We start from the raw sequence: 24838 nt of genomic DNA on the forward strand, positions 1-24838 counted from the left end.
GATTGGACCAGTGAAAAACTGATCTGCTTTATCGGTGTCACAAGCCTGGGAGGCTGGCTGGTTGATCTTGGTTTTAACCCAGTGCCCTAGGACCCATGGGTACCATAATGTATATCTTCTTATCCACCATGGAGGCAAACAAGGCCATGGGTGTGTACCACAGAGCCACTGGGTACCGTTTGATGCTGACTGTCTTATTTCAGCTCTTGCCCTCCAGTCAGTAGCAAACAAGTCAGTGTCTCTTAACACAATAGTGTGATTACAGCTTTGGGTAGAAATCCACCCCATAATTTAGGTGGCATAGCTCCATTTATCATAAGCATGAGGGTTTTTCTTGTCCAACAAAGGGATGCTAGTTGGCTGTAGATGTGAGCCAAATATGTTTATCTCAGACCTGAAAATGTTTATCTATGAATCGATAGTCATCTTTCATCATGGTGTTACAGTTGAATGGGCCAATAATAGTCCTTGTGTATGAGGAAAAAATTGCCAAGGATACACCCAGTAGAAAGTAGTAAGCAGCTACATTTTATTGAAAATCATAGAAGTTGTGCTCAGGGCCAGTGTGTGCCAGCAAAAGTATAACACAGATCAAGAAAGGTGCCAGAGTAACAGCAAAGCACTGCACACAGGGCAAAAGTAGCAACAGCAACATGAAAGAAAGGGGGCCGATAACATGGGCTTTCAGACTTTAAAGGCCAGACACTTCTGCTTTAGGTGCCTCCCACTGAATCTCCCCTGGTGCTCTGGCATCTGTGCTATCTTGCCTAGGGCATCACTGATCTCCTAGGTTTTTGTTATTATATTTTCTACCTCTCATAAGATAATGGAAGCAGGAATAACCATTGGGTGCTGTTTAGAGTTAAATGGAAGGAAGGGAGTGACTCACTCAGCTCCATTACTTCTAACTGTACTATTCCCTCCTGTGAGAATAGTCCCCAAAAATCTTGGAGAGCAGTTGAGGGAGGAAGTTCCATCTTGTATAGTTACTTCTGGCTGAATAAAAGCTTTGGCCCTACAAACGTGGAGACCAAAAAGCCCCTCTCCCTGACTGAACTATGAGCTTAAGGGAGCTGAGCCCCTCCCCCAAAGATTTCTTGACCAACTGGCTGTGGAAGCAGGTTCTGATCTTGAGTTAGGGTCATCAGCAGTAGTTTGAAAGCTGTCAAAAAAGAAGAAATAAAATTGACTAAGAGATTAAATATGTAAGATATAAATGGTAATTTATACGAACTGTCACTGCTTGAATAATTGCCTTTGTTCAGCTTATTCGCTCCTCCTACAGCCTTTGCTTGGGACTCAAACTTCAGAGTCACTAACTCCTCTGAGTCTGCCGCCCAAATAAACCTTGGTTTACCCTCCACCTCTCCAAGTGCCACTTGGTTCTTTTGTGTGCTGTTCCTGCCATTACACTTTAGACCTATTGGCAAATGAAGTACAGTGGACCCTCAAGTTATGACCAGCCTGACATACGAACAACTTGGGTTATGACCAGAATTTTAGCTTTAACTTACAACCAAAGTCTTGAGTTCCAACCTGAATCCTGGCCACTTGTGCTTCCAGCTGGTCTCAGATGCAGATTTACTTACTTAAAGAGCTCTAGAAGGAACATTACAACATTCCTTTCCAGTGTGGGATTAACTGAGAAGTCTGATGTCTCTCTAAGGACACTGAGATTTGCCTGGAAGAAAGTGTGGCCTAAAATTATACAGGAGAATGACTTTGAAGGCAATTGAACAACTTGAGCTACAACCAGCCCTCAGGAATGAATTGAGTTTGTAAGTTAAGGGTCTATTGTACATTATCCTTTCAGGGACAAACATAGCCCCTTTGTTTTTTAGGGGCAGGTGGCCATAGGCAAGAAAAAGGTTAAAATAGCATCTCATTAAGCTTTATTAATAGAGAATCTTACTAAAAGCAGCTTCTGCCTTTACAGGTAGACTCTGCAGTTAGAGCAATTAGAAAGACAAAGGAGAGAGAAACTAGTCCCAGAAAAGTGCCAGGTAGCACAATTACCCTAAGAATTTATCAGAAAGAGTTAACAAAGCAAAGAGGGAGCCAGAAATTAAAAAAAGACCAGGGAAATCAGCCCACTCATCCACCTGATAAAATGCAAAAGGAATAAGAGGCAGTCACCTAAGGACTCTAATCTATAATACACACACACATATATATATACACTTATAATTATATTCTCTCTTTAACATTACCATACCTGCACCAGATGTCCCCTATACTTAATTTCTAACTCTAAACTGCTCATCTATGAGGCCCCCAACACACATACTTATCCATCACAAAGAGACAGGAAGGAATCCAGTGGCCAAGAAGAATGTAGACAGAGGTACCCAGAATAGCATCAAAGACAGCTAGAGAGCCAATCAGATGGCAACAACTTCCAGGTACCCGCATAGAGGATGGGAGAAATCACTAGTTCTAAACAGAAAGGTGCTGGGCCTGGGGTTTAGCTCAGTGGTTCTGGCGCCTGCCTCACAAGCACAAGGTCCTCAGTTCAATCCCTGGTACCAAAAGACAAGTAAAAGATAAAAATAAATAAATAGAAAGGTGCTAAGGGTAAAAATTGATGGGCGTTCACTTTCTGATGCTCTCTACTCTTCCAGAGTAGCTGTCTACCTTCTCTTTTTTCATCCTTTTCCAAATAAACCATCTTTCTTTATTTTTAAACTCTGCCTCATTAATTCATTACTGAAGCTGAGAGTTTATGATCCTGGAAGTTGCATGTTCCTGGTGAGGAGTGGGGTGTACATCTCACCCTACCCCAACAGTTTCATCTCTTAGGAGATCTAGTCCCCCACAATGCTGTGCAGCCACTGCTGCTAGTGAGTCTAACTGGTCTTGAAGGAAGGGAGTACTCAGCAAGTTTGTCTAGGCTCTTTCAAGTTCTTAAGTGGCTGTTGATGATAAGAGAAAGATGTGATTAGTTTTAAGGTCTCATGTAAGTAGTCATTGTTTGTTATCTCTACTAGAGGGAATTTTTGAATAATCCAGGATGATTCCAAAAGATGTCATATTATAACTTGGAATGGAGACCAAGTTAGTAGTTGTGTAGTAAATGAGACGGTAGCAAGACTACTCACACAATTTACTTAGATGAGGCAAACTTTTACTTACCTGGCTGGACAAAGTGTTTGGGTTTTCTTTTTTGAAAAGAAACTTGACAAAAAATAAAATTAAATTAAAAAAGAAAAGAAACTTGACATCTTCTACTAGTTCACGGATGTATGAAGTTCATGGTTCCTCTTTCTTGTTTTCTGCTATCTCAGATAGCTTAGGCTTTACTCTGAAGAGGTAAATCTAATTATCTATTTAATGTACCTAAACGGCAGAATAAGTGGTTAATAGAGCTGTGTAAGGGCCTTTTCATTTGGGTGTTAGTTGGTCCTGGAGTTGAAACATATCTCAGATAAGTCACCTTTTGTTGAGAAATCAGAGCCTTGTGTTGGGACACCTTACAGCCCCATTTTGCTAGAAAATTGAGAGTCTTAATAGTATTCTTATCAGATAACACCTTAGTGGGGGCTACAAATGAGGAAGTTATCTACATACTGCAATAGGCCTCCCCTTTTGAATTTTAGGTCTCCCAGACAGCTCTCCCTGGGGTGCCATCATACCATTCTTGAGGATCTACTCTCAGCAGAGACATCAGGCTCCATGGGATCAGGCTGGCTGGGTCCTAGCAAGTAGGACAAGAGTCACTAGGGTTTTGAGTATCAGAGTGACCCTAAGTAGGAATAGTATATCTCTTCCAACTATTGGTATGGGATACTCACATATCACCATAAAGGCAGCTTGGAAAAGGAAATCTTCCAAACAGCAGTTCAGAGTAGGGTAAAGAAAGCTGTCCAGTTAACTACCTCAAGGTCCACAACAACTTTAGAATGGGATGAAAGCTCACTACAATAAGAGACTAGAACTGAGTAAGTTGTCCCAGTATTACAAAGAAATACACTGTTTGCCTGCTACATCTAGAGTTAACTGAGGCTCCTGTGAATTAACTGTGGTACCCTTGTGTGGGAGCCTTGCAGGCTAGCCTCAAACACCATCACCATTTGCTGTCCAGGTATTTTCCCTGGCCATCTCAGTGAAGGATGGCCTCATCCCTGTCAGGAATGGGCACTACCTCTTCCAATGCCACAGGTCTTTTGCTATGTTCTGACAGGTCCAACAAGAGCTACGCAGTTTCTAAGGGCATTCCTTTGCCCAGTGCCCCATTTTTTTACACTGGAAGCACTGTGACTTTCTTTTATCACTCTTTGGATTACCTTGGATTTCACTAGTACTTCGGGCTTTGTCATGAACTTTATCAAATATGGTGAGCATTCCTTTAGCTTATCTCTTTCTTATCCAATTCTAGTTTGTCCTGTGTATTATCACAGTTGTTAAACACCAGACAAGCTTCATCAACCAATTGGCTTATTTCAGTTTGTGGCCCCAGCTGAGATTCTGGAGCTTTTTCCTAATATCTGGAACTGACTAATAAAATACTGTCTTAGGATAATCTGATCTTCTCTAGGCTCTCTAGACTCTGAGTCTAAATTAATATTTGAATCTGGGATCCTATGGCAGGTAGACCCAGACCTAGTAGGGTCTGGACTCAGGAGATGGCTTTTTATCACCTGAAGGTACTTACTGAGCAGGTTGATGAGGAGGTAGCCTATGGGGGTGGGGGGGCTGACATGAGGGAGGCCTCTGTAACGTCATCAGAGGACTGATTACTACTAGAGGGCCATAAAGGCTTGAATGTAAGACACCTCTGACCATTTTTCTGTCCCTTATAGTAAACATATAATTGAAATATGGCATTATATTTCTGCCTGAAGGTTGGCCACAGCTCCCCAAGTGGATATATAGGCCATTTTTGATTACACAGGAATATATGAGCCATTTGAAGGATCTTAAGGTCAAACTTTTCCCAATGGTTGAGGGTGGAATTAGAAGGAATAGATGAGGCCTTTCCCATGATGGGTCTATAGGCAGGAGAGGGAGAAACTAGATTTTGTGATGTCTAACATGTCTGTCCCTGGGTCAGTTCTCATTAGTGGGAACCTGACAGGGCATCTCCTGATAGTTCCTGAGACTTTCAGATCCAGGGATGTGACATTTTAGGTTGAATTTCTTGGGTTTAGGTCACAGAAGCCTTATAGAGCCTTTTCCTGGGTTAGTTTCTCGTGGAAACATGACAGGGCATCATCCTCTACATTATCTATAACCCTTCCAAGCTTATATCAAAGCATCCCTTCATAAAGTTGAACTCCCTGGGGCTGGATATCTCCATCCCTGCCTGGGCCCATACCACTTTCCCTTTGGCATCTTAGAATCTGCACTATGTTTACAAAGAGTCCATACACAGAGCCCAAAACTGTGGGGCTAGTTTTGAAACCACCTAATATCCTGCTTTGGAAGGGGTAGCAACTGCCTCACTCAACAAAACCCCAAACTAGAGATTTTCCTCATATGGCTCTCTGCCTCTCTCCCTGAGAAACAGGCATTTCCACTAACTGACAGTCTAAAATGAGAATAAGACCCGTCCCTAGAAAAGCTTCAAGCCATAAAGCATACACATCTGATGATGGAATCTCAAAATAAAAGTCAGGCAGGCACTATGTAAGTTCAGTTAGCAAACACAGATTACACATCTAAGGGAACAGGAACGGGAATATTACCAAAGACTCCTATAGTGGCTCTCAGTTTTCTAGGAGGCAATATAATGCAAGCTAATAAGAATAAAGACAGGGCCAGGGATTTAGCTCAGTGGTTTTGCTGCCTACTGCGCAAGCTCAAGGATCCGAGTTCGATCCCTGGTACCAAAAAAAAAAAAAAGAATAAAGACAGAAAACAAAACTTAGAGAGAAAAACTGGGTCTTGTGCTGATCTATGCTGCCCTGGGCAACAAAGACAAAGGGCTCCAAGGACATCCAGTATTTATTCACTACAAGCATGGGAAGGTGAGCAGGGTATGCTTCAAAGCCATCTAATGATATAGTATGAAACATCCGTGATGGTGCCAAGCAGAGCTGTAAAAGGGAGGAGACACTGCTTATCTTGCTTAGAGAGAACAAACAGGTACTGGGACTGAGTCACAATTAACCAGCAACACATTGGGTCAGTTAGAGGCCATAATTCAGGAAAAGGATTTTAATTGGGGTTACACTGACTTCAGCTGCACTATAACTCACCAGAGCCCTGCCACTTCATAGACCAGGTCTTGGGCGTTAGGCAGCCATCGTGGGAGGAGCTATACTCACCAGTCTGCCATGTGACATCCCCATTTGAGTCACTTAAAGCCACAGTTATCACAATGAAAGCAAAACTGAATAGAAAAGAGAGCAAATAAGCATCTGAAAACTACTCCATGAAGTCACAGCTCTAGGCAGGCTTTAGGACCCAGATAAAATCGAGCAGCTTGGCTGCTGTTTGCCACTGGCCACCACAGGCAGAAACGGTGGGAGACAATTTTTTCTCTTCTCGTGTGGGAAGACACTGTACCTATTAACTCTGTTTTCTTAAGTTATTCAGAACCAACAACCAAACAGATTGAACACTCTGATAGCCAAAAACCTGAGGGGGTGAGAGGATCAGAAAGGGAGAAGGAAAATACTAAAACCTACAGAAGGGAAGCACTCGTCATGATACCGTAGTCAGCTAAATTAGTTGGAAAATATTATAAGGCATTTAGGCAGGGCTGGACCCTCGGCACAGAAGATGATTGTGGCTGAAGGTCCATTCACTAAAGGGCAGGCTTCAAGACAAAGAGGAATGACTGCACCCACCTACTTCCCCTAGGGATGAACAGCAGTGATTGATATTCTAAATAGGCATCAATCACCTTGGGTGGGAACCAAATTTCCCTACCCATTCCTTCCCGGAAAATCCTTGCTCATATATGCTTGCTATGTGACTTGCTTCCCCATTTGATCCTCATTTGTTCAATATTACCTAAGTGACTGCACTTGTTGCAATTTTATCGGTTGACCCATAGTTTTGTCCCACCTCATACCCACCTTGTGATTTCCCACTGGATCAGTATTATCTAAGTGACTATACTTTTAATCTTATTAGTTGACTACAGTTTTATCCCACCTTGAACCCACCTTACCTTGTGGCTTTCCTCAACAAAACACTCTTGAGAAGTGGGATTGAGGGGCAACCCACTTTCTGGGCCCCCCTTCTGTCTCTCTTAGACAGAAGCTATCATTCTCTCAATAAATTCTTCCTATTTTTAACCTCCATTTTTTCTAGAATTCATTGTTTGATTTTAAAGAACATGAACTCAGCATGCTGGACATCTAACAGGTTAGGAGCTATAATATTTCCCTTATATTATTTGGAGGTCCTTAGATCATATATGCCATGTATCAATGAGCTTATGACCCATGGGGAAGAACAAACACGCTTGGTGTTAAACAAATAGCTGTCCAAGTCCAGGGCAAGTTAGCAAGCCCTCCATGGAGAAAGAAAAAAAAAGCAATTCAGGTGGGCCAGATCCATGTCTCCTGGTCCCCTGCTGTGGGAGGCTACACCAAAGCACTCACCTGCCTTCTCTGCTTGGCTCAGTTTAGGTCCATCCTCACAGAGGTGTGTGGCACAGTCTTTAAAATAGACTTTCCACATTGTGTGGATCAACAACAGGATACAAATTCAACTGATCAGCAGGGGTTCTCCTGTCTCCCATAAAGACAGAAGCCTTTTGCTCCACAATCTAGTCATTTCCACACAGTCAGCTCACTGCTTATGCCAAAACCCCAACAAATGTCTTGGTCACTTGTGAAAAGGAGACAACAAGATAAAAGGAGTTACCTTCCTTTTTGGCTGGGTGGTCCAGTTGCCCACATCTGCTGAGTTCTCTGAAGGCCTCCAAATTACTGTGCAGTGAACCCCCTTAGCTGTTCAGTCCAGTGAGGTCTCCTGAGGTCTAGTAATGTCCTCCTGGCTGGCTCACCAGATGTTACAGCTGAATGGGCCAATCATAGTCCAGGTTCTTGTGTAAAACAAGGAAAGAACTGCCCAGTGTTATGGCTTGTGTTTAGACAACCCCCGCCCCAAAGCCTCATGCTTTTTCAGAGGTGGCTGAATCTACAGTGTGTGATTGATTCACGGTGGGGGTAGGCCCAAGGGCACTAGGATTAAGTAAGAATAAGATAAAAGGGGGCAGGAAGATGCTATTAAGGTCCTTTGTTGCTTTTGCTGTCTTTTCCTCCCCATGAACCCTTGCCCGCTGCCATGTGCCACTCTGCCTTGGAGCCAGCCGATCACAGACTAAAATGTCTACATATTGTAAGTTAAATAAAACTTTCCTCCTTTAACTGTGGGCATTGGGTATTTTGTCTCAGCAATGAAAGAAAAGTAATGACTACACCAGTATATACCTAATAGTAAGTACTAAGAAGCTACATTTATCCAAGATCATGAGAAGTTGTGCTCAGGGCCAGTCTGTGCCAACAAAGATATAACACAGACCAAGACAGGTTCCAGGGCAACAGAAAAGCACTACACACAGGTCAAAAGTAGCAACAGCAACAGAAAAAAAAAAAAAGAAAAAAAAAAGGTAGCCAATAACTCAGGATTTCAGAATTTAAAGGCCAGAAACGTTTTTTTAGGCACTATTTTTTACTTTAATATGCACATTTAAGCAACTACCTCACCAATAGGACCTCTGCTAAAGCTTTTATCAATAAGATCTTTAACAAAGTTAACGTAACACAAGTAAATTCCAGAGAACTATATTTTATGACTATTGATCTTTGGCACACTTGTCAACTTGGAGAATCTCAAAAGGCAATATAATTTCTGACAGTTTTGCACATTCTTTTAATTTTACATGGAAATATAAGGCCCTAAAAAGGCAAGCTGAAATTTAGGATATGTGGAATCGTTTTAATAAAGAGTTTTACATACAGTGCCTTACATGTAGAATAGTGTGTTTGCAAATTTAAATAATATCTGAATGTACAGTGGCGTGTATTCTTATCAAAGATAAATTCACATTCACTGTCTATCAGATCTAAAATGCATTTATACAGACTGCTAGAATTGATATACAGAATGAGGCATAAAAAGTGTTATGTCAGCCGGGGATTTAGCTCAGTGGTTTCGTCACCTGCTGCGCAAGCGCAAGGACCCGAGTTCAATCCCCGGTACCAAAAAAAAAAAAAGTGTCATTCATCAAAAAGCCTCCTTTTAACAGTCTTTTCTCTCCTTTTTTAAAAAAATTCCAAAACCTGTACGTACATTTTTAATTTTTAAAAACAATCTGTTAAAAGGTAGCATTTCATGTTAACCACCAATTCATATAGTCTATAAGAAATAAAACTACATGTGTGATATAAATATGTGTCAACTATGTCCATATGTACGTTGAGTGTTTACACAAGCACACACTTATGCACACCTGTGAGGAGCACTGGAGGCACACAGAACTCACATGAGGACTGAAGGCCAGACACTTTTGCCTTAGGTGCCTCCCATCAAATCTCTCCATGGTTCCTGTAATCTGGCACCTGTGCCAGGTGCCAAATCACCTAGGGCATCAGTGATCGCCTAGGCTTTAGTTATTCTATTTTCTACCTCTCTTAGGATAATGGAAGCAGGAAAAACCTTTGGGTGCTGTTTAGAGTGAAATGGAAGAAAGGGAAAAAAGAGAGTGACTGACTAAGCTCAATTGTTTGTAACTGTACTAATGGGAGTTTTAGGGGTCTGAGGTAGATCAAGATCTCTATATTTTTACATCTGAGTATTAATTGTACTAGATAAAAACTTTTCCCAGTGGCCTTTTGATGCAGTCTCCTTCATTGGCTATTGAGAAACACTAGACCTGATAGCAAGTTTTTTGTTTGGTTTTGGTTTTGGTTTTTTGACACAGGGTCTCTATATGTAGCTCAGGTTGGCCCTGAGCTCACTAAGTAGCCCAGACTGGCCTTGAACTCATAGCAGTCCTCCTGCCTCAGCTTCCAAAGTGCTAGGATTACAGCACTCTGTGTACCACCATGCCCAGCTTGGTAGCAAGCTTTCAAATTGTTGCTATGCTTTGTAGCTGGTCTATAAAATTTTTTAGCTGTATCCAATCATCTCCCTGGAGAAGAGATACCCACCATGGCAGCCCAGAAGCACTAGAAGTGGGCAACTGTCTACAAACCCAATACCCATCCTTGTCAATATTTTTGGCATATTGCTGGGCCCAATCAAGGAAAACATTAGTTCTCCCATTGGAGAATGGTATAAGGGTTAAGAAAAAAATGAATTGTCTGACTTTGATTTTAACAGACATAGTGTGGCTGTGAGAGGATATACATAAGCAGAATAAACTTATCTAATTTATCATGATTCAGCCTTTTTATTCTTTTTTAATAGTATCCACACGTCTTCTAAAGGCTCACAAGGGTATTAGTCACAATCTCCGTCTCCTTGACTTCTCAATTTTGTGAAGCCTCAAAAGGAACAGGTTTAATTCTTGATAAGTGAATCTAAGATGGATATTCTAGTAGCTTCACAGCTGTGGGTATGCTTAGAAAAACCTGGTAGGGACCTTTCCATTTAGGGAGGAACTAATTTAAGGTGACTCCTTCTTCCAAACTTTAAATAACACATAATTACCAGGTTGAATGTTAGGGATATGAGTGGCAGAGTGTGGAGTCGGAAGGACTTTATTCCCACATTCTAGTAAGGCCTTCTGTTCCTGACCTAGATTGATGATGTATTTAATCTTTTTCTGTGTTTGAGGAAGTTAGAAACTAGATCTGAAGTTAGAAACTGCCTCCCATAGAGCATCTCATAAGGACTTAGTTAGAAGTTTTAGGGGAAATTCTAATCCTTAGTAAAGCAACAGATAATAGTTTTAGCCAAGACTCTGAGGTTTCTTGGCATAATTCTGCCAAGGTGGTTTTAATATATAAATTGGCCCTTTCAACCTTTCCTAATCCCTCAGGATGTCAAGAAATAAGAAGATATATAAGTTATCCTCAAAGCTCAAAAAGAAATTTTTGTGTCACTCTAGAGACAAAAGTTCCATTATCAGTCTGAAGTAACTTGGAAATCCAAACCTAGAAACAATGTCTTTAACCAAGCCTCTCTGACTTCTTGGGCCTTTTTAGTCAGGGAAGGATATGCTTTTATCCATCCAGAGAAGATGTCAGCAAAAACTAAGAGTTATTTGTATCCCTGGCATGGGGGCATCTGGGTGCAACATAGTTTCCAGTCCTCTCCAGGCAAGATATCTCACTGTTTTTTTTTTTTTTGGTACCAGGGATCGAACTCAGGTCCTTGCATTTGCAAGGTAGGGGGCAGAACCACTGAGCTAAATCCCCCGGCCAGATACCTCACTTTTGTCCTGGGTTAAGCGAAGATGGAGGCTTAGCTTTTCCTCCTGGATTGTTGTAAAGGCAAAGGGGCCAGACCCTTGTGACTTCTTGAATAGTGGATTCAAATTTTTCCCCCCAAAGTATGATTGACCAAGGTGGCCAATGCTTCCCTTCCTAGGTGGTATGAATCATGGATTCTTCTCTTAATTTTCCATTGATTAGCTTGAGATTTAAAAAAAAAAAATCGTTTGTGATCTTCCTCTTTAACCCACCAGAAATCTTTTTTGTTTGTTTGTTTGTTTTAGATCCTTGCTGCCTTGTCCATTCCTTTTCAATCTCTGAATCATACAGGTTTGTACTTAGGCTTGAAGTCAGAGGAATTAAGATAATCTGTGAGGCATCTTTTAGTGCTACTTGTTTGGCACTGTGACCTGCCAAGGCATTTCCCTGGAATATGGGAGAACTGCCCTTTTGATGTCCTCTGCAGTGTATTGCTGCTACTTGAGTTGTCAGTCACATTGCCCTTAGGAGGGAAAGACTCTCAGGTGCGTGTATAATTGGAGAGTTTTTGTCGTTAAGAGTCGCTTTTTCTCTACGTGGGTGTGTGGCCAAGAAGGACAAAGAAAGAATATCTGGAGTCAGTACAGACAGTGATTCACTTGTTTTCTCCCAACTGTAAGGCTGGGATAAGGGCAATGATTTTAGTCTTTTGTGTTGAGGTGATTTTTGTTTTTTGTTTTTTAACTAAGAAAAGCAAATGTTTACTTCAAATTGTAGTATATGCTTTTCAATCACAAAGAGAAAGAAAAGAACAGTGCTCTGACAGTGGTCACATCCTGTGCAAAAAAACATGACATACAAAAATGGTAGCACAAGGGATTCAAGCTGCTTACATTGCAAGGGAAAGGAAATACAGTGGCTGAAATACAGCACTTCTGGGAATCAATTTCTAAACCAAACAGAATGCCTTTGAAATGATTAGATTTATTTGTGTATTAGTAAGAAAGCCCCACCACCATAAATAGTACAATATTTAAAAATTTAAAAAATATATCTATCTAAGATAGACAGTGTATTTGTATGTTAGACCTCTTTATGTGCAGAAGGTGGTTTAGGTTCTGCCTTTTTTTAAATTAAATAACTGCCCATATGCTTTATAAAGTTCCACTCAATCACAAAAGCCAATTTAAATCAGGGAATATGTTATCAAAGTTGCATAATTTCATTTGGGACTGCCAGCAAGTTAAAGTCTCAAATCAAGTCTTTAACATAAATGTCTGTTGTGGGTTTTTTTGGTACCAAGGATCGAACTCAGGTCCTTGTGCTTGCACAGCAGGCAGCAAAACCACTGAGCTAAATCCCCAGCCTGAATGTCCATTTTTAATCAATGAAAAGTTAAAAAGTTCTCAAATCTTCATTATCCTCTTGAACTTGCCCTTTTAAACAATCCTCAGACTGCAATTCCTAGTTTGCAAATAAAAGAATGCAATATGCATCGTACTTTAAGAAAAGACAGTGATGTCGAACTAACAGACTTCTGGATCTTTTCCCTGCTCCTTTCAACCTTCTTTATAATTTCTGCCACTGTGCATACTGAAGAGGTGAGACCCAAAAGAAACAACACATCCAATATACTCAAGCTCTCAGTCTGAAAAACCTTCTGAAGTGGAAGAAAATAACTAGTAATTGTCCCGTGATGGATCCAAGAAATGCATAGCAAAACATTTTATTACTGCAGAGTCCAATCTCAAACACAGACTCGGTCCAAGATCTGGAACTCAGTGCATTAAACATATCAAAAAATACAAAGCATGTGAAGGTCATCGTAGTGTCTCTAGGTGTTATTGAAGGACCCTAGTTATCAAGACAGACTCCATATTGCTGCTTGACCCACCTGCCTGCCCTTTAGATGAACTCAGAAGGAGGAAGCTTAAAAACCTCCTCCCCTTAGAAAGTCTCTTTAGAAATAACAATTAATCAACTATTGTTTTACAAATGTTCTAACAGCAGGATGTTCCACTTCTATACCTTTTGCTTGCTTTGCTAGTTCTATCCCATAGAGGGGCCTAGAAACTGTTGGCCTCAAAGGTGTATAAAACATGTTTATCTCCCCCCAGTCAGGGCTCGAGTCCGATGCTCGGCTCGGGTCCCAGCCAGTAATAAACTCCTGTGTGGATTTAATATCGGTCTCTGGTTGGTTCTTTCTCACTGGGTCTAACATTCTTGGAGGCCCCAGTGAGATAGCCAGCTGCTCTGGAGCTTATTATCTTGGAGCCATTGTTTCTTTTTAGGAGAGACCAGGATCGGACATCAGTGGTGTCTGGCCCCTCTGGACACCGGTCTGCGGAAGGAGAGGCCACCCTGACAGTATTCCGGGGCTCCGGGTAGGCCAGTCCCAGTCAGGCCCTATCGCCGATCAACCGACCCACAGGAGTTTACTGGGAAAGCCTCTAGAGGTAAGAATCTAATGATTCTTAGTGCACTGTGGGTAGGTAGGAGGAAGCTGGACGTGGCACAGGTTCCCTTACCTAGAGTCTCTTCGCAATGGCAAGCAGACTCACTGGGTCGGAGTCCTCAGAAGAGGGACTCCCTGGGTGGGGTCCGAATCCATTCGGCCCCAGAGGTTTACTTGGCCAGAGTTTGTTTTTGTCTGTTTATTGCTGTCTGTCTGCTTGCTCTGTGTGCCTTTTGCGTTTTCACAGGCTAAAATTATGGCTTCCTCACAGTCCACAGAAGGAACGCCACTTGATTGTGTCTTGAATAACTTCAAAAAATTTTATTCCACAGACAGGGAAGATGAATATGGCATAAAATGTTTTAAAGGCAAATTACGAACTCTGTGTCAATCAGAATGGCCTGGTTTCAGAGTCAGTTGGCCCCCGGTGGGAACTTATTCTGTGCACATTGCTCACAAGGTTTGGAATGTGGTCACGGGAGTCGGGGCCCACAGGTCCTGATCGACCTTTGGCACTTGATCGGGACAGGACTAAGGTCCATCAGCCCTGTCTCCCTTCTCCCTTTAAAACAGACAGAGCCCAGGGGAGGATTGATTTATGTCCCTTTTACAACTAGTGATCTTTACAATTGGAAACATCAAAATCCCCCCTTCTCTGAAAAAACCTCAGGCATTAATCTCTCTTCTTGAGTCTGTTTTTCATACCCATCAGCCAACCTGGGATGATTGCCAATAGCTTTTACAAATCCTATTCACCGCTAAGGAGCTGGACCGCATTTATCAACAGACAGTCAAAGAGGCCCTGGGGCCAAACCCCAGTGTCACTTCCGGAACCCTGGGGTATTCAGCCAGGGCTGAAGCGGTGGTTCCATCACGGCACCCCAATGGTACCCCAATGATGATGATGGTAAGAGGAGGCTGGGAACCTACCACCAGCACTTATTAGGGGGACTCCGGGCAGCTGCCAGAAAGCCCACTAAGTTGAGTGAAGTAAGTGAGGTTCACCAGGGAAAAAAGGAGTCTCCGGCTGCACTTTAAGAGACTCTTGGAAGCCTATAGAGTTTTCACTCCTATTGACCCAGAGGCTCCCAAAAATGCAGCAGCTTTAAATTTGGCCTTTGTTTCCCAGTCGGCCCCAGACATTAGAAAGAAATTACAGAAATTGGAGGGATTTGAGGGAAAGAATAGGACTAAACTCCTGAACATAGTGCAGAAAATTTATGATAACCGTGATGCCCCCCGAGGAAGTCCTAGCCAAAAAAAACCTAGGGAAAGTCACTATTGCTGCACTCCAGGCACAAGAGACAGTCCCTCCAGACAAAAAAGGAAAAAGCCACCTTTTTGGCTTTAAAGAAAGCCTTAGTGTCAGCACCAGCCCTGGCCCTACCTGATGTCACCAAGCCCTTTTGATTGTTTGTGGCTAAATGAGGGGGCATAGCCAAAGCAGTGCTAGCTCAGGCATTAGGGCCTTGGAACAGACCTGTGGCCTACCTGTCCTGTGGCAAGTGGATGGCCTACCTGTTTGAGGGCAGTTGCAGCCACCACCCTCCTGGTCAAAGAGGCAGATAAGCTCAGCTGGGATAGGACCTGGTCATCACTGCACCTCATGTGGTGGAGACGTTGCTGAGAGGAGCCCCAAAATGATGGCTCTCCGACACCCACCTGACTCAGTACCAGGCCCTGTTGCTGGATGCTCCATGCATCAAATTTGCCTGAGAAATGGCCCTAAATCCAGCCACCTTACTCCCGGACTCTGACTCATACGCATGCCCCTCCACAACTGTCTGGACACTCTGACAACTTCTACCACCAACCGCCCAGGCCTGACTGATGTTCCCCTGCAAAGCCCAGATGAGACCTTCTTCACCAATGGAAACAGCTTTGTGGAAGATGGAGTCAGGTATGTGGGGGCGGCCGTAGTCAGTCCAGGAGGACAGGTGCACTGGACACAGGCATTAAGCTGGGGGGCTTCAATGCAGAGGGCTGAACTAATAGCCTTAACTCAAGCCCTGTTAGGTCAAGACAAGGCTGTAAACATCTACACTGACAGCCGGTATGCATTTTCCACTGCCCATGTGCATGGCGACATCTACAGACAGAGAGGGCTATTGACATCAGAAGGGAAAACTATCAAAAATAAAAAATTTTTGGCCTTATTGGAGACAATTTGGGAACCCAGGGCGTTGGCCATTATTCATTACAAAAGCCACCAAAAAGGAGACAGCTTCGAGGCCTGCGGTAACCGAGAGGCTGATGATGTAGCCTGGCAAGTGGCCAGAGAACCAGGGGGGCCAATAGACATTCTGCCCGTCCGGCCCTTTGGCTACCTGCCAGAAAGACCCACATATACCCCAAAAGAGAAAGAGGAAAACCAAAAGCGAGGGGGTACAAAACTGGACTCAGGCTGGTGGAAAGGGACAAACAAACGAATTTGTCTCCCCCGAGCCCTGGGGTGACAACTTGTTCATCAGTTACATCACTTACCTCACCTGGGAGAATCAAAGATAAAAAGACTAATGAGCTCTAAGTTTTCAGTCCCAGGACTGACCTCTATGGTCCAGGACATCAGTTTCAGGTGTCAGGTGTGTGCACAGGTAAACTCCAAGATGAGACAAAGGAGCAAAGGTAATCAACTACGGGGAAGAGAGCCAGGGGAACATTGGGAACTTGATTTCACCGAAATAAAATCCAACAATAGGTTCAAATATTTACTGGTATTGGTTGACACCTACTCGGGTTGGGTAGAAGCTTTCCGCACTCATGGAGAATCAGCCAACATAGTAACTAAGGTTTTGCTCCAGGAGATAGTTCCCCAATTTGGCATCCCTCATTACCTGGGGTCCAACAATGGGCCTGCCTTCACGGCACAGATATCCAAATTGTTGGCAAGGGCACTACATATTGATTGAAAGTTACACTGTGCCTAGAGCCCACAAAGTTCAGGGCAAGTGGAAAGGATGAATAGGACCCTGAAAGAAATCCTGACTAAATATGTTCTAGAAACTGTCGGTAGGTGGCCCGATCTGCTTCCTGTAGCCTTGTTAAGAGTTAGATGTACCCCATATGTTGACAAGTTTACCCCTTTTGAAATCTTGTATGGGAGGCCACCGCCACTCCTCCCTAAGTTAAACCTTGAATGGATAACAGAAAATTTTTGTGTTTCTTTACTTCAGTCTCTTCAGTTATCACATTGTCTGTCAGCTCACGCCAGAAGACAAAGTCCCACAAACAATGATTATTGATAAAACAAGCATTTTAAGTATCAGATTTTTAGTCAAAATGCTGTCCTTCCAGTTGGGAGGAGGTTTACGAATGACAATTTTATCCACTGGTTCTACTCCAAGGCTCTGAGCTGGGGGGTCCATCCATAATAATATTGATCCACAAAATCTGCATTCCATTGAGAGGATTAGGAAAGCTCATTAATGTAGCCAATGATATTAAAGTTACTGCTTCTATACTCGTGCTCAGCTGAAATCCAACAAAATTTTTAATGTTGTTTACCCTCTTCAATTGCTGATATTATGGTTTAGAAGTCATCATCTACCTGGATCATGTCTGCTGCCTCCTTGCAAACATCTGTGCCAGTCTGGCCCATTGCGACTCCAATGTCTGCAGCCTTCAGAGCAACTGCATCATTTACTCCATCTCCTGTCATGGCTACAACTGCCCCATTCTTCTGTAGAGACCTAATAATTTTCATCTTGTATCTTGGGCTAGCTCTGTAAAATACCGCAACCTTTGGTACTATCTGTGAAAGCTGCTGGACATCCATGGCATCAATTTCTTCTCCTGAGACTGACTGGGAGGTTTTAGAATATAATCCCAGGTGACTGGTGATAGCAACTGCAGTCTCCTGTGAATCTCCAGTGATCATTATTATAGATATTCCTGAGGCAATGAACGTTGTAACTGCTCCTTTCACACCAGCTCTGGGAGGATCAATGATTCCCACAAAGCCAAGAAATGTCAGCTGTCCCAGTTCAGGACCAGAAGCCACAGCAAGAACTCTTGAGTCCTGCTGAGCTCATGCATGCCTTCTCTTGTTGGTACAGATCTCTCTGCTGCTGCATAACAGTCAAGGTCTGTCCTTTGCTATGGTATATAGTACAGTAATCACCTGTTCATAGGCACCCTTCATAAAACAAGTCTCTGGTCTGTCCTGCTGTGTTCAGTATACACAGTTAACAGCCATCCACTTTTGCTCCAAGCTAAAAGGGTTTGAAGCTTTTCTGATATAGTCTTGCTGAAGTCCATCAAGAGCCATCTTCATGGCAAGAGCAATTAAAGCTCCTTCTGCAGGCTTCCCCATTAGAGTGTTGTTCCTAATCACAGCATCATTGCATACACAGCCCACTTCCACAATTCTGCTGACAGCTGGGTTATAGAATCCATGAACAACATTACCATCAACAATCACTTCCCCAAACTGATTATAGCCAACTCCAGTAACCCCAGCATGTAGACCATCTGAAGTAAATATGTGAGTAACAGTCATTTCGTTCTTTGTCAGTGTTCCAGTTTTATCTGAACAAATCACATTACAGCATCCCAGAATTTCAGCAATAGGTAGTTTTTTCACAATAGCCTTTTTCTTTGCCATTCCCATAACACAAAGGGCTAATGTCACTGTGACCACAATAGAAAGACCTTCAGGAATTGCTGCTACAGCCAAACTTACACTAATAGTAAACATTTCCAGGATATCTTCTCCTAGTAACCAGCCAACCAACATGATGATACCTATTACACCAAAGGAGTAAAAGGAAAGTTGTTTTCCTAAGAGGACCACGCTCTTCTGCAGAGGGGTTTTTGGTGCTTCTTCTCCTTGCATCATTTTAAAAACCTCCCCAAATTCAGAATTTTCTCCTGTTCCAATGACAATACCCTTTGCCTTGCCACATCTGACCAGTGTTTCCATGAAGGTAATGTTACTCCTTGATGCAAGATCACCATTAGTTGCAGCTGGCTGAGGAGCTGCAAGGTTTTGTCTCTCCTGTCAAGCTACACTCATCAACGGAAAGATCCACAGCTTCAAATAAGCGCAAGTCAGCAGGAACTCTGTCCCCAACAAACAGGCAAACAGTATCTCCCAGAACCAAGTCTCAGGCCAGTGTGTGCTCCAGCTTTCCCTCACGCATGCAATGGCATTCTGGTGGCACAAGTTTACTCAGTTCCTCAAGAGATTTTTCTGAACGATATTCCTGAGCAAAGGCAACTGTAACCACTATAAGTATTGCCACAGTGATACTGACAGCATCATCAAACTGATGCATTAAAACACTGATAACTGGTTCCAGTTCCTGCCCACAGCACGGTGAGGTCCCAGGAGCAGGTTGGAGCCCCACCTTCATCCAGTGCTTCTCTCTGAGGGTCGGCCAAGCAGCCTGAGGCTCCTTGGCTGTGTTCTGATTCCTACCCATGGCACGATGGGGTTCCCGGAGTGGCTTGGAGCCCTGCCTTCATCCAGTGCTCTGCTTAGCCACGTGGGCACCTGCAAGGCCAAATTCCACCCATCCATTTCCACCCCCCCTGCCTTCTGGCTCTTCTGCTACCTGCTCCCACACTACAGAGGCACAGGGGATTATACTTCACATAGTTAAATGTGATCAATTAATAACAACCACAAATTGTCATTTTCTAAGCTGTGCTTGATGCTATGGTATTGCTGATTTTAACATTTGTCCCAACATGTTGTGATTGATCTAATCAGTTTTCCTTCCTGGTATAAGGAAAATAAAATAGCCTCAGAGTCATTAGAGGCTCAAAACCTAAACACAAGCCATATCTGGAAGACACCTCTGAAAAGCAATCATTCCACAAGGGTTTTAAACACAAGCAACAAAGATACCTGCATTAAGCAATTTTGAAATATCAACCCAGGAATTAAACCAAGGACAGTACCAAAAACAAAAATGAGAAGACATTTAAGCAAGGCACAAACACAGGCTTCCACACCACAAAAAGGAAATTCTGGGGGAAACGAGGTGGAAAAGTCTGATAATCAACCACCTGGACACCCTGAACTGATAGCACAGGAAGTAAAAAACAGATACATGAGGCTCTAGAAAAATTCAAAGCAGAAATGATCTCCCAGATAAATACAGAGATGGTGAGTAGAGTGAAAGACATGATTAGAGGCTCTAGAGCAGAAACAGACAAGAAAATAGTTGAGCTCAGAAACATGCTGGAAGCCATGAATGCCCAGCATAAGAAAGAAATGGAAACCATGATAGCCCAACATAAGAAAGAAATGGAATCCATGAAACAGATTCAAACAGATATTCAGGAGATTAAAAACTCCATCGAAAGCATGCAGAGCAGACTAAGAGAATGTAAAGACAGAATATCAGATATAGAAGACAGGATCCCAGTTAAGGACCATGAAAACAGAGATTTCTTAAAGATAGTAAGGGACCATGAGAAATAAATCCAACAGCTGCTAGATGATGCAAAGAAGAATAACATAAGACTGATAGGAGTCCACAAAAAAACAGGAGAAAATACAATTGACATAAAAAAACTGTTCACAGAAGTAATAGTAGAAAACTTCCCAGACAGAGGTGGAGAATTGGACACACAGATAAGTGAGGCATGTAGAACTCCACCCAGCCACAATCAAAAAAAATCTACACCTAGACATATAATAGTCAAGGTCCCAGAAACCCAACAGAAGAACAAAATTCTACAGGCAATTAGAGAAAAGAAACAAATCACCTACAAAGGAAAGCACATCAGAATCACGGCAGATTTCTCAACACAAACTGGCAAATCAAGGAGAACTTGGAGTGAAGTATTTCAAGCCCTAAAAGAAAATAACTTCCAACCTAGACTGTTGTATCCTGCAAAATTATCTTTCAAAATCAATGGGGAAATTAGATATTTTCACAACAAAGAACACCTGAGAAATTTCATGAACACCAAACCAGCACTCCAAACAATTTTATGCAATATCCTAGAAAAAGACAATGAAGGTCACAACTCCATGAGGGCCAACAGAGAGAAGACACCATGCAAGGTAAGGCATTAAAGGGAAAGGGGGAAAAATAAGAAAAGAGCCAACAACAATAAAACCTCATGGCAAGAATGAGTCAATATCTCTCAAGTATAACTATCAATGTTAATGGCCTCAATTCACCAATCAAAAGAAACAGACTGACAGAATGGATTAAGAAGCAAAACCCAGCAATATGCTGTACATAAGAAACACACCTAACTCAAAAGGAAATTCATGGACTGAAAGTAAAAGGATGGAAAACTGTTCTCCATGCCACAGGATCCCAGAAAAAAGCAGGGGTAGCAATCTTATTTGCAGACAAAGTAGATTTCAACCCAAAACTAATTAAGAGAGACAAAGATGGTCACTACATCCTTGTGAAGGGAACAATCCAAGAGGAACAGATGACAATCCTAAATATTTATGCACCAAATACGAATGCCCCCAACTATACAAAACAAATATTAATGGACATGAAAAACCAAATAAACAATAACACAATTGTAGTGGGGGAACTCAACACCCCTCTATCACAAATAGACAGATCATCTAGGAAAAAAAATAACAATGAAACTCTAGAACTGAACCAAGCTATTGAACAAATGGACTTAATAGATGTTTATAGAGTGTTCCACCCCACAAAATCAGAATACACATTCTTTTCAGCTGCACACAGGTCATTCTCCAAAATAGATCACATGCTAGCTCATAGGGCAAATCTAAGTAAATGTAAAAGAATTCAAGTTATTCCCTGTATATTATCAGACCATAGTGCAATAAAATTGGAGCTCAATAACATAAGAAACCGCAAAACACCCACAAACACATGGAAATTGAGTAACACTCTCCTGAACAACCAATGGGTCACAAAGGAAATTAAAGAAGAAATTAGACAGTTTCTACAAGTAAATGATAATGTCAGTACAACATTCAGGAATCTGGGACACAATGAAAGCAGTTCTACGAGGGAAATTCATAGCAGTGAATGCCCATATTAGGACAACAGAGAGAACTCAGTTAAATAACCTAATGCAGAACCTCAAGCTCCTAGAAAAAGAAGAGCATAACAAACCCAAAGCTTGTACAAGAAAGGAAATTATAAAGATCCAAGCAGAAATCAATGCAATGGAGACTAAGAGAACAATACAAAAAGTCAACGAATTGAAGAGTTGTTTTTTTGAAAGAATAAATAAAATTGATAAACCTTTAGCCAACCTTATCAAAAAAAGGAAAGAAAAGGCTCAAATCTATGCAACTAAGAATGAAAAAGGTGAAGCCACAACAGATCCAGCAAAAATTCAGAGGATCATCAATACCTACTTTGAGAACCTGTACTCTAATAAAATGGAAAACACAGAAGAAATGGACAGATTCCTAGATACATACAAATTGCCAAAGTTAAATGAAGAAGATATAGAAATTCTAAACACCCCAATGACAGTGAGTGAAATTGAAAATGTAATAAAAAATTTACCAACAAAGAAAAGCCCAGGTCCTGATGGCTTCACTGCTGAATTGTATAATAAGACATTTAAACAAGAACTATCACCATTACTCTTTAAACTCATCAAGGAAATTGAAAGGGAAGCAAGGGTTCCAAATTCATTTCTGGAAGCAAGTGTTACTTTGATCCCAAAACCAGGGAAAGACCCAACCCAAAAAGAGAACTACAGACCAATCTCCCTAATGAACATAGATGCAAAAATCCTCAACAAGATACTGGCAAACAGAATACAGAGGGTCATCAAGAAGATCATACACCCTGACTAAGTTGGATTTATCCCAGGGATGCAAGGATGGTTCAACATCCGTAAATCAATAAATGTAATACACTATATTAACAGAGTGAAGGACAAACACCACATGATCATCTCAATAGATGCAGAAAAAGCATTTGACAAAATCCAACACCCATTCATGATAAAAATGCTACAGAAAATTGGAATAGAAGGTCTTTATCTCAACCTGATTAAGGCTATGAAAAACCAACAGCCAACATCATACTAAATGGTCAAAACCGGAAACCTTTCAAGCTAAAACCAGGAACAAGACAAGAATGTCCACTATCACCACTCCTGTTCAATATTGTTCTGGAAACATTAGCCATAGCAATTAGAAAAGAGAAAAATAAAAGGAATAAAGATAGGAAAGGAAGAAGTGAAACTGTCATTATTTGCTGATGATAGGATACTTTACATAGAAGACCCAAAAAACTCGGTCAAAAGCCTTCTAGACCTAATTGACAGATTCAGTAGAGTAGCTGGATACAAGGTCAACACTCAAAAAACAATAGCCTTCTTACATGCAAATAGCAGACCCATTGAGAGAGAAATTCGGGAAATAATTCCTTTTACAACTGTATTATCCATGTATGTTGGGCAGTTTCCATAGTATCAGGATCAGTCTATTTAAAAGCAAGAAGATATTGCGAGTCAGGATGCAATGAGGTACAGAAGAAGGCACTCTTAAGAGCTAAGACAGTAAACCACATAGTTTCACTCAGTATTTGGGTTTAAATAATTAGGAACTATAGGATGGAGTGAAATTACGGCTTCATTAATAGCCCAAAAATCTTGGACTAGCTGATACTTCCTATTCGGTTTTCATACTGGAAGGAGGGAGTGTTGCATGGGGACTGGCAATGGACCGAAAAGATTATGTTTGAGGAATTTAGAACTTAGAGGCTGAAGCCCCTAGCAGGCTTCTGGCTTAATAGGATATTGTCACTTATGGGATAGCTGTTTTAGGTCTTTTAAGAAGATGAGAATAGCCTGGGGATGAACTGCCTTTCTGGGGTTTCAGTGTCTCAGACCCATGGATCTACTTCTGATAACATTTCCCTTGGCATATCTCTAAATATATTGTTTAGTGGTTTTAATGGTAATGCTCTCCCCCAAAAATGGATAAATATTTTGATGCCAGATAAAGATTTGCCACTAAAAAGTGAAAAATCGGGCTGGGGATTTAGCTCAGTGGTTCAGGCGCCTGCCTCGCAAGCGCAAGGTCCCGAGTTCAATCCCCGGTACCAAAAAAAAAAAAGTAAAAAACTCTTTTCCTGATAATGGGCTAGGACATTCTGGGAAAACTAGGAAGATTGAGTGCAAATTAGTTTCTCAAATCTGCAGATTGAAGGCATTGTAAAGTGTTTGGCCCTACGGATATGGTCAACACCAGTGTTCACAACACAGGTCTTATTAGAATGGGGTCCAGGGGATTTGAGCAAGGCCCATAAACAAGGCCCAGTAGCCAATAAAAAAACCTGATATTTTTACCTGCCACATCCAGAGTTATTCAAAGCTTCTGCAGAGTGATGTCTACTTTGTTGAGAGGGACTTTGAGAGACCTCGGGCACTTTCAGTCTTCCAGGGCAGCCAAACTGGACTGCCTTCAGAGGACAGGACAGTCTTGTTTCCAGTGTTTTTCCTCTGTACAGTGGGGTCACGTCCCATGTGAAGAAGGGGGCTCACTCATTGTAGTCTTCTTGCCAATGTCTAGGCTTTGCACAGCTGTAGCAGCCATGTGGTCTCTCACTCTCTCTCTTTTTATGTGGAGGGTTGGGGTTATTCTAAGGAGATAGGGCTTGTGGGGTTTTTGTCATGGCAAAGCAATAAATTGGGCCTGTTCCTGCCGCTGTAGTCATTTTCCCTGGCCTTGGCATTTGCCAGTACTTTGTCCCTGTTGTTGAACATCCCAAAGCCAAGTTTATAAGTTCATTAATAGGGCCAGGGATTTAGCTCAGTGGTTCTGCTGCCTGCCTCACAAGTGCAAGGACCTGAGTTCAATCCCCGGTACTAAAAAAAAAAGGTTCATTAATAGGGGTCTTAGGGCCCACAGCCTGCTGTTGAAAGTTTCTATAACTATCTGGGGCAGACTGGCTAATAAAATATGTTCTTAGGAAAACTTGTCCTGCCCGTAAGTTGGGCCCAATATTTCAGAGTTTCAGTTAGCACCCCAGAAATAAAGCAGGGTTTTCTTCCTTGTCTTGGGTGATTTATCTAATCTTTTCATAATCAATTCTCTTATTCACGCATTTTTTCATCCTGTCTATTAAATGAGTAATCATTCAATCAT

At 42.0% G+C, this 24838-nt stretch overlaps 1 long non-coding RNA gene and 1 pseudogene across 1 annotated transcript; both read right to left on the reverse strand.

The window, feature by feature from the left end:
• Positions 1-505: 505 nt before the first annotated feature.
• Positions 506-6243, reverse strand: LOC110345540 (uncharacterized). The gene is made up of 2 exons (XR_015446906.1): positions 3133-6243; positions 506-1162 (listed from the first exon to the last, which is right to left on the reverse strand). It is a non-coding gene; the product is annotated as an uncharacterized LOC110345540 (long non-coding RNA).
• Positions 6244-16805: 10562 nt separating this feature from the next.
• Positions 16806-20085, reverse strand: LOC101713427 (calcium-transporting ATPase type 2C member 1 pseudogene; annotated as a pseudogene).
• Positions 20086-24838: the final 4753 nt, after the last annotated feature.

This window comes from Heterocephalus glaber, unplaced genomic scaffold (genome assembly GCF_053883595.1).
Source record: "Heterocephalus glaber isolate CG9 unplaced genomic scaffold, H.glaber_assembly_v1.0 deba00001733, whole genome shotgun sequence".
NCBI classification, from domain to species: Eukaryota; Metazoa; Chordata; class Mammalia; order Rodentia; family Bathyergidae; genus Heterocephalus; species Heterocephalus glaber.